Source organism: Phocoena sinus, chromosome 5 (assembly GCF_008692025.1).
Source record: "Phocoena sinus isolate mPhoSin1 chromosome 5, mPhoSin1.pri, whole genome shotgun sequence".
Classification (NCBI taxonomy): Eukaryota; Metazoa; Chordata; class Mammalia; order Artiodactyla; family Phocoenidae; genus Phocoena; species Phocoena sinus.
The window spans coordinates 37,470,967-37,484,239 of NC_045767.1; positions in this window are offsets into that span (position 1 = coordinate 37,470,967).

Genomic DNA, 13,273 nt, shown 5'->3' on the forward strand with positions numbered 1-13,273 from the left:
TAGCTCTAGAGGTTAGAAGTTCTGCAATCTAAGTGTTGTCAGGGTCATCCTCTCCCTGAAGGCTTTAGGGTAGAGGATCCTTCCTTGCGTCTTCCTAGCTTCTGGTGGCTACTGGTAATCCTTGTCATTCCTTGGCTATAAACACATCGATTCAATCTCTGTCCCCATCAACACACGGTATTTACCTGGCGTCTGTATCCCTGTGTCCAAAATTCCCTCTTCTTGAAGTAAATTACCTCTGTTTGCAGATGACATGATTTATATATAGAAAATGTTAAACACTCCACCAAAGAAAACCTGTTAGAATTAAGTAAAGTTGCAGGAGAGAAAATCAATATACAAAAATCAGTTGCATTTCTATACACTAACAACAAACGTTCAGAAAGAGAAATTAAGAAAAAATCCCATTTACAATAGTATCAGAAAGTATAAAATACATAGGAATTAATTTAACCAAGGAGGTAAAATACCTGCACACTGAAAACTATAAGACATTGATGAAAGAAAATGAGGAAGACACAAATAAATGGAAAGCTATCCCCTTTTCATGGATTAGAAGAATTAATACCATTAAAATAAAAGTATTGTCCATACTGCCCAAAGTGATCTGCAGATTCAACTTAATCCCTATCAAAATTCCCCCGGCATTTTTCACAGAAACAGAAAAAAGCAATCCTAAAATTCATATGGAACCACAAAAGACCCCAAATAGCCAAAGCAACCTTGACAAAGAACAAAGCTCAAAGTATCACATCATTTCAAATTATACTAAAAGCTATAGTCAAAATGAGATGGTACTGGCACATGGATCAGAACACATACAACAGAGAAAGAGAACGGAGAGCCCAGATATAAAAGGAGAACCCAGATATATACTCATGCATAACTTTGACATGGACACCAAGACCACACAATAGGGAAAGGATAGTCTCTTCAATCAGTGGTGCTGGGAAAATTGGTATTCACACACGAAAGAAACTAGACCTCTGTCTTATACCACTCACAAAACTGGATTAGACTTAAATGTAAGACTTGAAATCATACAGCCACTAGAAGAAAACATAGGGGAAAATCTCCCTAACATTGATCTTAGCAATGATTTTGTTTGTTTATTTTAAATATTTTTTTAATGGTTAAATTTTTTTATTTTTTTGGCTGTGCCATGTGTCACGTGGTATCTTAGTTCCCCGACCAGGGATTGAACCTGTGCCCCTGCAGTGGAAGCACGGAGTCCCAACCACCGGACTGCCAGGGAAGTCCCAGCAATGATTTTTTGGATATGACACTTAAAGCACAGGCAACAAAAGCAAAAGTAAACAAGTGGGACTACATCAAACTTAAAAGCTTCTGCACAGCAAAGGAAACCATGAAAAAAAAGGCAGCTTACGGAATGTGAGAAAATATTTGCACTATGTATCTGATAAGGGGTTAATATTCAAAGTGCATAAGAAATATTTAAAACCCATAGCAAAAATTCCCAAATCTGATTTTAAGACGGGCAACGGATCTGAATAGATGTTTTGCCAAAGAAGACATACAAATGGACAACAGGTACATGAAAATGTGCTCAATATCACTAACCATCAGGGAAATGCAAATCAAAACCACCATGAAGGGCTTCCCTGATGGTGCAGTGGTTGAGAGTCCGCCTGCTGATGCAGGGGACACGGGTTCGTGCCCTGGTCCGGGAAGATCCCACATGCCGCGGAGCGCTAGGCCCGTGAGCCATGGCCGCTGAGCCTGCGTGTCCGGAGCCTGTGCTCCACAACAGGAGAAGCCAGGACAGTGAGAGGCCCGCGTACCGAAAAAAAAAAAAAAAAAAACCACCATGAAAAATCACCTCATACCTGTTAGGATGGGTTTTATAAAAAAGACAACAGGTAAGTTTTGTGAAGATGCGGAGAAAAGGGAATCCTTGTACACTGTTGGTGGAAGTGTAAATTGGTACAGCCATTATGGAAAACAGTACGGAGGGTCTTCAAAAAATTAAAAATAGAACTACCGGGACTTCCCTGGTGGCACAGTGGTTAAGAATCCGCCTACCAGTGCAGGGGACCAGGATTCGATCTCTAGTCTGGGAAGATTCCACATGCCATGGAGCAACTAAGCCCATGTGCCACAACTACTGAGCCCACACACAGCAACTACTGAACCCTGCACACCTAGATGTGTGCTCCACAACAAGAGAAGCCACTGCAATGAGAAGCCTGTGCGCCACAATGAAGAGTAGCCCCCTCTGGCTGCAACTAGAGAAAGCCCGCGCACAGCAACAAAGACCCAACGCAGCCATAAATAAATAAATAAATTTATTAAAAAAAAAAAAAAAAGAAGAATGTAATCAGTGTGGACCATGGTGAGGCCTGGCAGGGACACGCAGGCAGAGGGTGTCTGTCCTGACCCCAGTTGTGTAATAACCAGTGTTACCTAAAGGAGAATCCTTTTCTAGACAGAAAGACTGGGACCCAGTGGTTGGAAGTTGTCAATTCCTGAAGGGGTCCCTCTGCTTTAGATTTCAAAAATAACAAAATGAGGACACGGCTCCTCCCCTATGAACCAGCCCATTGCCAAGCCAGACATTTGGGTACCAGCCTGGGTTCCTTCTCCTTCTTTGTCTATAGCCAACTGGTCAACCCCACCTTCTTTGCATCTCTTGACTTCACCATTTGCTCTTTACCACCTCAACATTAGTTCAGAACCTTCTCAGAACATGACATCCAACCTTTGCCCAGGACTCCTTTCTCTGATGGAGGATGGAGCTAATGGTGAGGTACTGTAATAGGATGCTTTGCAGAGACTGATGCTGGTGATGCTAAATAAGGGCTTTGTAGACCAAGGTGAGAACTCTGTCCCCTTATCCTCACTCACCATTAGCTCTTTTTGTCCCAAGTGAGGTTCTGACAATCACTGATCCTTCTCCCCTGAGGCTTCCCCAACAGAAGGTTGTTTTTTATTTTTTCTCACGTGCTTGTTAATTGTTAGAGCCCATGTTCTTTCTTCAACTGATTTAACCCACCTAGTGAAAGGACCCCCAAATTCACACCTCCTACTCAGACTTTCCGAGGAGGCTTAGGCTAATTTTCCAACTACCTTGTTATTACATTTTCTCTTAGAGTCCCCACAAGTACCTCAGAATTGACTTCTCTAAAGGTAACTCTTGCTTTTCTTGCCCATTGGCCTTTCCTGTCTCAGTAAAATTGCCCCATCATTCACAATTTGCTTCCATGAAAAACGTGACCTTGTGTCCCCTGATTTTTTTTTCCTCACCTTTCTCCCATCTTTGCAACTAAGAAGCAAGTCCTGTACTTTCTGCCTCCAAAGCACTTTATGTGTCAACTTCACTGGGCCAGAGAGTGTGCAGAATACTGGATTAAACATTATCCTAGTTGTGTCTGTGAGGATGTTTCCAGAAGACGTTAACATGTGAGTTAATGGTCTGAGTAAAGAGATTGCCCTCCCCAATGTGGGTGGGCCTCGGCCAATCCACTGGACGCCTGAATAGAACAAAGACTGAGTAAGAGAGAATTTGTTCTCTCTGCCTGACTGCTGAGCTGAGACGTTGGTGTTCTCCTGCCCTGGGACAGAAGCTTACACCAACGTCACTGTTAGTCCTCAGGCCTTCAGATTCAGACCAGAAATTATACCATTGACTTTCCATTTCTCAGACCTCTGGACTCAGACTGGAAACATACCATCAACTTTCTCAGGTCTCCAGCCTATAAATGACACATCATGGGACTTCTAAGCCTCCATAACTGTGTCAGCTAATTCCTGATAACAAATTATTTTTCAAATAAATATGATATATTATATCCGTAAATGTATAACTATATCCAGGGTTCTGGACAACCCTGATTAATATCTGGAACCTGTGCTCTTTTCTCCATACCTGTTATCCATATCCTGGTCAAGGTCACCATGACCTCTTACCTGGACTGCAATTGCCTCCCAGCTTTCACTCTTGCCCCCTTCCATCCAATTTCCACTCAGCAGCCAGAATCATCTACTTTAAAACATCCATTAGACCATGTCCTTCCCTTGTTGAAAAACTTTCTACAGCTTCCCACTTGGAATGAAATTTGAAGTTCTCACCTTGGTCTACAAACCCCTTATTGACCATCACCACCATCAGTCTCTGCAAAGCATCCTATGACATTACAGTACTTGATCATATGTTCATTTGTTTATTTTCATATTCTTTGTCTTTCCCACTAGACTGTAAGCTCCAGGAAGGCAGGGACCACGTCATTTTGTTTCATCACTTTATCCCCCATCTAGCACCATTCCTGACACTTAGTAGATACTCAGTAACTATGTTTTGGATATTTATGGAGACTGGATACTGGTTATTGGGAAGACCAAGAAAAGTCAGAAGTTAAGATTTGGCAATTCCAAGTGGTCCAAGCCCATTCTTTCTTCATAAAGTATATGCTACTTACAACACTGATATATTCACAGACTTGGAGGCCTGGTTCCTATGCTTTTGTGATTCTCACTGTTTGGTCAACTTCAAAACCTCTGTAACTCTCTGTCTCTGTCTCTATCTCTGTCACACACACACACACACACACACACACACACACACAGACCCACCTCTTGCTGAAACTCATTCTCACAGGGCTCTGACCAAGGTCTTCCATAAAACATAACTGTCTGGACTGGAGCCAGCAGCAGAGACGTGAACAGAACCTTGTCTTTCTTTTAATGGCCTATATGGAAAAGAACCTAAAAAAAAAAAAAGAGTGGATATATGTTATGTATGACTGATTCACTTTGCTGTGCATCTGAAACTAACACAACGTTGGAAGTCAACTATACTCCAATAAAAATTTAAAAAAAAGGGCTTCCCTGGTGGCGCAGTGGTTGAGAGTCCGCCTGCCGATGCAGGGGACGCGGGTTTGTGCCCCGGTCCGGGAGGATCCCACGTGCCGCGGAGCGGCTGGGCCTGTGAGCCATGGCCGCTGAGCCTGTGCATCCGGAGCCTGTGCCCCGCAATGGGAGAGGCCACAGCAGTGAGAGGCCCGCGTACCGCAAGCAAAAAAAAAAAAAAGAAAAAAAAAAAAAGCAAGCTTAGTCATCAGTCTCGGCTGTCTCAGAGCAATTTATTTCTTTATTGATTGACTGATTGATCAGCTGTGTTGGGTCTTAGTTGCAGCATACGGGATCTTCGTTGGGGCATGTGGGAGTTTTCCTTGCCACGCGCAGGCTTCTCTCTAGTTGTGGCACAAGGGCTTAGTTGCCCCGCGGCATGTGGGATCTTATTTCCCCGACCAGGGATCGAACCCATGTCCCCTGCATTGGAAGGCAGATTCTTTACTACTGGACCACCAGGGAAGTGCTGTCTTGGAGCAATTTGCTGACATCAGCATTGCACCTTCACACCAGTTGGTTGGCGATGTCAACCAACTGAGAATTATTAGGCAAAAGTCCTCATAGTTTAAGCCTCGTTGATTTGCAGAAGTGCTAATAATGTGAAATCACCTTCTGCCTTTGCAGGATATTCAGGTCTAGACACAGATCAAGAGCTCACAGGATAATATGATATTACTTATATGTGGAATCTAAAATGTGACACAAATGAACTTATCTACAAAACAGACTCATAGGGAACAGACTTGTGGTTGCCAGGGGGGATGGGGGTGGGGAAGGGATGGAGTGGGAGTTTGGAATTAGCAGATGCAAACTATTATATATAGGATGGATAAACAACAATCTCTTACTGTATAGCACAGGGAACTATATTCAATATCCTGTAATAAACCGTAATGGAAAAGAACATGAAAAAGAATGTGTATGTGTATATATATATATATAACACTGAATCACTTTGCTGTACAGCAGAAATTAACACAACATTGTGAATCAATTATACTTGGATAAAATAAATTAAAAAAAAAAAGAACTTACAAGGTAGAGTAATGAACTGCCCTTGAAATCAATTAAGTGTTGGAGGAGAAGAAAGAACAGGAAAATAGAGCACAATGTGCAGAAAATGGCCAGGTCAGCAGTCATAACTTAGGTTTACATTCCTTCATAGTGAAAAAATCCCAGGAATTATTTAAGCATTGGATATACACTTCCAAAACGTTTGTAATCAAGTTCCTAAAATGCAAGCACCACTTATTTTTCAAGAATTTTCTGGCTGCCACCCAAAAACAAGAAAACATGCTCAAGTTATGGCTTCTTAATTCACTTCATCTTGATCCCGAGGTTCCAGAATCAACCCAGCTGAAGATGCTATAAAATTGGAAGGTGTTCCTTATTCAGAAGATGGGCTCAGATCACTGTCACTGTCACCACAATGGGCATCCTTCCTCTGGCCTACAGGTCTACAGACATTCTGAGCTTGTAAATCATTTAGCTCGAGAGGGGAAGGGTCTGGAGTTGTGCTGTAACATTGTCTATTGATTCTCTAGGATACTCTCAATTTACTGGTGATGATAACGTCTTAAGTATGTGGAAAGCTTTGTAATTTACAAAATATTTTCAAATCTATTTTCCCCTCTGTTAACTTTAGTTCTTATGCCAACATTGAAGGATGGGTGGATTAGGACAAGTGATCTCCGTTTATAGATTTAAAAGCAAGTCTTTGATTAAATACCTGTTGTATCTACAAACATGCCTAAAAATTTAAAATATGACAATATCAAGTGTAGGTGAGGACACGAGGCAACTGACATACTGCTGGTGGGACAGATATTTGGAAAAACAACTTGATGTTACCTAGTAAATTTGAAGATGTGTATACCCTATGACCCAGCAATTTTAACCCTAGAATATACCCTAGAGGAATTCTTGCACAAGTGTGCCACAAATATATCTAAGTTTATGACAGAATGTTTACAATAGCAAATCTGGAAACAACCCAAAAGTCCATCAATGGAAAAATAAATTGTTGTTGAGTCACATAATGATAATGATAATGGTACAGAATATATTACAATGGCACATAATAACATGACTGAATCTCAGGTATCTACAGGGAGGAGGAAACATAAGTAGCGGAAAACATGCAGATTGATTTCGTTCATGTAATGGACAAAAGCAGGAAAAGCATAAAATATATTTTGGGGGATAGAAACAAATGGGATAAAGTTTTTTAGTTCATGAAAGTGCTTAAGATAAAATTTAGGACAGAAGATAGGCCTTTTTAGAAAAAATATTATTATTTAGTCAATATTTAATAAATAAAAATGGATAGCAGTGACATCAAAAACTAATTGGAAAATGTAGTTTAAAAACCAATCCCATTTACAATAGCAGCAAAAACCATAAGGCAACTGGGAATAAATATAAGTAAACATGTGTACAGGCTTTATGGAGAAAATTCTAAAACTTTATTGAAGGACATAAAAGAATGTCCTATATAGATAAAGAGATAAGCCATGATTATGAATCTCAACTTAAATTCAATGTATTCAGTGAACATCCCAACAGGACAGATCTTGATATGCTGAGCCTAAAATTTATAGAAAAATGTAAAAGATTAACTAAATTTTGAAAAAGAAAAAGGGAAGGAGGGAAATTTCCCTACCAGGTATCAAGACTTGTAATAATATTGTAGAAATTAGTATGCTGGCCTATTGATGCAGGGGAAAAAAATAACCAGTGGAACAGAACAAATGAAATTTGGTGTATTGCTGAGAATACATGACAAATCAGTGGGAAGATAATAAGCAGTACAATAAATGCTGCTGGGATAATAGGATATCCACTTGGAAAAAATGGAAATTTTATCTCATACACAAAAATAAATTTGAGAGGGATGACAGACTTAATAAGTAAAGCAATATTTTAAAATATTTAGAACAACACATGGCAGACTATCGTTGTGTTATTAGGATAAGGAAATAATTCTTAAACAAGATCCAAAGAATATATTCAATAAAGAAAACATTAAAAAATATAACATAAGATTTTAAGAGACACAATAAACAAAGCTAAAGAAAAGCCTTGTCGATTGGAAAAATAGTATGTTAACTAATAACTAATCTTACCCAAATTGCCTACAGATCAATAAGAAAGATATAGAAAGATGGGCAGGATGTGGACTGAATAATCGAACAGGAAACCATAATGGCCGTTTAAGTATATGAAAAGATGTTGAACCTTTCTAGCAACCAGAGAGAGGCACGTTAAAACAGCAATGTGAGGGCTTCCCTGGTGGCGCAGTGGTTGAGAGTCCACCTGCCGATGCAGGGGACACGGGTTCGTGCCCCGGTCTGGGAAGATCCCACATGCCGCCGAGCGGCTGGGCCTGTGAGCCATGGCCGCTGAGCCTGCACGTCTGGAGCCTGTGCTCCGCAACAGGAGAGGCCACAACAGTGAAAGGCCAACGCACCGCAAAAAAATAAAATAAAATAAAAGCAATGTGATACAGTTTTATACCTATCAAATAGGAAGAAACATGAAGTCTCATAATACCAATGGTTAGTGTGGACAAGGAGAAACAGGACCTCTCGTGGGCTGCTTTCAGAAGTGTAAATTGATACAAATTACTTAAAGAGCAATTTCATGATATTTGGTCAACCTATTTCTTTCCTGGGAATATATCTCAGGCAAATTCTCACAAGGAGATATAAACGAGGATGTTCACTACCACCTCATTATTGGCTATAATGGAAAAAAGAAAAAGAAAGATCCTAAAAGTCCCTCAGAAAAATGAGTAAACTCTGATATATTCATTCCATGAAATATTACACAGCTGTTAATGTGAATGAATCAGCTGCCCATGATTCAACAAGCCCTGATCTCAAAACCTATTGTCTCAGGCTTCCCTGGTGGCGCGGTGGTTGAGAGTCCGCCTGCCGATGCAGGGGACACGGGTTCGTGCCCCGGTCCAGGATGATCCCACATGCCGCGGAGCAGCTGGGCCCGTGAGCCATGGCCGCTGAGCCTGTGCGTCCGGAGCCTGTGCTCCGCAACGGGAGAGGCCACAACAGTGAGAGGCCCGCGTACCGCAAAAACAAACAAACAAACAAACAAACCCTACTGTCTAATAAGAAAAGAAGTTTCAGGAGTGTATGCTCCCCAAAATAGCTGTATGTACTTAAGACTATCAAAAACTCCTTAGAAACATAGGAGAATGGACTGGAAACACATCGCATTCGTGTGACTAGTTGCTTCTGGGAATGGGGAAGAGGAAGCAGCACAGGGCAGGAAACAGAACTTCACCTTTATCAGTAATACTGGATTTTTTTAAAAGCTTAGGCGTGCAGGACAAAAGGTTAACGTTTACTGAATCAGAGTTGTGCTGTTTATTTATAATTTTCTGTCTTATTTTCTGTATGTTTCCAATATTCCAGAATTTAAAATGTGAATATAACCATTCTATTGATTGGAATAACTGAAATCCCCTTCCAATAAATGATTCAATGATTCAATTATTACTTTTCCCCCTGCTTTTCTAGCATAATGTACCATTTCCTCCTGTGAAGAGTATAGCTGAACATTGCAGTTTAACGCAGAGCCAGAGAGAACTTTTGGCAGAAAACCATACTCAGAGAGGTTTAGTAACTTGCCAAAGGTAACCCAGCCAAGAAGTGGCAGGATTGGTGCTCACACCAAGGGTTCCAAACACCAAGCCCACTGCTCTTTCCATTGATGGAGGAATTACCTGACAAGACTCCCTTGGAGGACATTTCAGGGCTTGCATTGTGCAAGTGGGAGCCCAAGGGGTGAGGCGGGAGCTTAGACATTTGCTCAAAAGGCTCAGAGAGGGAAAGAGGCTGGCCGGGGCCACACAACTGCTTCATTGCAGAACCTCCAAAGTCTGAATACTCCCCTCCCTGGTCTGCACTCCCCACTCCCAGCAGAGTGCTCTGGGCTAGTCCACAGCAGCACAGTCCCACACCCCACACCCCAGCTGCTGGCCAGGGCCTGGAGGAGGTCCGGGTCCCCCACTACCCACTGTACCCCAGCAGGAACTCTATGCTGATCTACTCCAAGTATCAGAAGAAGACATCTGTGTGGGAAGCCCATCTCCTGGCGACCTGATGGAAGAACATTATCTGATATCCTCACGACTCCTCACCTGGCAATCCTATCTGCTCTCCGAGAAAAGGAAAAAATAAAGGTAGAAGGGTCTCAGGCCCAGGAGTGATGTCCCTGGCATCTTTCCTTGTTTTGACATCCCTTCAAATGTCTATCTGCTGATTTGTGCTTTCTGTTCCACATAGTCTTTATTCCTTGTGTTCCTTTCTTGTTGGCATCTTCAGAAAATACTCTGCTCCAGGCCACGGACTCAATAGAAAGTTCCCACCAGGCAGATTAGCCTCCATCCCTCCTTCCTCTCTTCCTGCCCTGGCCCCCATCCCTGAATTCACATTTCTAGACCAGCTCCTCTGGGTCTCCCACTGGGTACCTCGAGGTTTCCTGCCTCTTAGACTCCCCAAACTGCCAACGCCTCACACCTCGTCCCTCCCAAACCTCTTCCTCTTCCCTCCAGTTTCAAATGGAAAGTTCTGGAGTGGTTCAGCAAGTTCACCCCCTGGAGCAACATATTTATAAGACAAAGAATGGTGTGGTTTTGATTTAAAGTGAAGAGATAATGAAGGAATCATTACTGTAAAATTAGATCCCGCTCGTTTTCTGGAAGGCCCATGGTTATGACACATATGAGCAAAATAATAATAAGAAATTCGGATGCACAGTTTTCAATGCTGGAAAATTTATGCGGAACCACAGTACCACGCTGACAAACTGAAAACCCAGTTCCGAGGGGCATCCCGGCGGAGGATCACGGCCCTGGGAAAGGATGCTCTTGACTGTCGTTGGCACCGCTGAGCTGTGGATCCCAGGCACCCAGCGCAGGCCCCGCTGCTGTCACAGGCAGCTCACAGCCCTGGTTTCCGTCTTATCGGTGTCACAGGCCTCCTGAAATCACTGATAAGCCTCCCTCGCTGCAGCCAGGATGCCGCCTGTGCAGACAGCGATTCCAGGCCTCATAAAATGGATTTATAGCTCTTGCTTATCTCCGGCCACAGGTTGTGCTTCCTCCGAGGATACTGGGCCCTGGAATGTGTCCCCTTCAGAGTGTGGACACAGCCGGAGGATCCATCTGAAGAGGGAGTCCAACTCTCTCCGTCCCACCTCAGACCTGGGGTCGCCCCCATTCTCACGGCCCCCGTATTTTCTGTGATGCTCTGCAGTTGACAGAGCCCAGGGGACACACTGACCCACGACACACGTTGTGTTTCAAAACAACCCTGAGATGCATTCAGAACAAAATGATGTCTTCCATCTTTAAGATGACAAAGGGGGGCTTCCCTGGTGGCGCAGTGGTTGAGAGTCCGCTTGCCGATGCAAGGAACACGGGTTCGTGCCCTGGTCCAGGAAGATCCCACATGCCGCGGAGCGGCTGGGCCCGTGAGCCATGGCCGCTGAGCCTGCGCGTCCGGAGCCTGTGCTCCGCAACGCGAGAGGCCACAACAGTGAGAGGACCGTGTACCGCAAAAAAAAAAAAAAAGATGACAAAGGGGAGTCTTCAAAGATTAGGTGAACTACCTGAAAACGCAGGTAGTCGGGCGGAAACAGCCTTGGACCAGCTCCTGCACTTGGGGTCACGTGACCGGCTTCTCAGCAGCACCCGGGACTCTCCGCTATAGAATAATCCTCCTTCCTTGTGGTTTCATGTTTTTAAAATATCGTTTGGCAAAGTTCTCTCATGGCTCTTGTTTGGGGAATGAAATGGTCAGATACTACCAGTCCTAGGCTGGAAGTGGGAGCAGAGGTGGGGTGGAGGTACTTGGCAGGGCCCCAGAGCAAACGTCCTGGCTGTTCACAAAGTGGGATTTGTTTTGATTTTGAAGTCACCCCACCTCTGATTACTCTCCTGCTAAAATAAGCAAACAGGATAAACCCATGGACTATGCTCCAGTCTCACGCAGGGAGTTGGGGTGGCCAACCAGAGGGAAGAGGTGGGACCTGGGGAAGACAGAGGGAAGGTCTGCCGTGGACAAAAGCAAAGGGATGCGGATGCTTGGCCAAAAGCAGTGATGAGAAGCAATCTTCCTCCAACGGTGGACGAACCCTGGGTGCAAACTGAGAATTCCCCACAGTTACCAGCGAGGGGCCCGATCCTAGGAAGACTTCTGGAATAGAGGGTCTAAGAAGAAACGTGGAAGAGGAATTGGAGTTGCCAGATGAAGAGAGGAAGGGCAAGGAGGCGTCAGGAGGAGAGAACAGCTCCAGCAGAGGTGTGGTGGCATGACCCACACCAAAGCATCCAGGACACTGTGAGATGGCTCAGTGCCCAACAGCGTACCACGTACAGGTAAAGGAGATACACTCTCCAGCCAGATGCCTCGTTCCAATCTTATTTCTGTCCCTCACAAGCATCTCTTGGCCTCAGTCTTTACATCTGTAAAATGGGGTTAATAATAACAGCTACTGAATAGGGCTCTGCCAAGAGTTGTGTGGATGAGTGATGGTGTAGAAAACACTTGGGAAAGAGGCTGGCTCACAGCAAGTGTTACGTCAGCCATGAATGGTGCTCGATAGGTGTGAGCAACTGCCAAGACTAGGACGCATCAAGGGAGCGGGGAGATGGGACTGGAGGGCAGGGCGGGGCCTTCACAGGCCTCACCTGTGGACATGAGTCAGGGAAAGGGGCACTGCTTGGAGAAGCCTGAAAGCTTTGCCTGGACGTGCTGACCAACAACAGGAAAAGCCAGAGCCTCCGAAGCTGGCATCAGGCTGTGGACAGGAAGCCCTGCCAAATGCAATTAATTATAAATTAATAATTATAAATTATATTAATTTACACAGGCGAACGAGGTTCTCAGCCAGCCAAGCAAATATTTATGCGGGGATTTGGGAATCAATCAATGTGACCCTTCTATGTGCATGTCTGAAGCAAGAGAGGATTCTCAAAGGTCAAGCTGCAGTGGTGTGTAGATGCTTAAAAATCAGTCCACACTCGGCTGATGCCAGGATACCTGAGGCTGAGAAACTTAGCACCATTTGCCTCTCACGATTACTGCTCTCCGGTCTGTGGACTGAAAATGTAGACCAGGAAGGGGTCAGCAGGCTGCTGGAGCAGGCCTCCTCCCTGACTGGCCCTCCAGCCCTTGCTGCCTCCTTGGGACACTGATCTGATCGGGTGCACACGCACACCACCACCACCCCCCAACGGCCTCCCCGTGTCAGCTGGACTGACGGAGGACCCTGGGGTCACAGGAGAGAAGGGCTGGAGCGGGTCTCAGAGAACAGGGTGATCACATGGCACCAAGTCTCTGTGTGACCTGGGCAAGTCCCTTCCCCTTCCTGGCCTCCC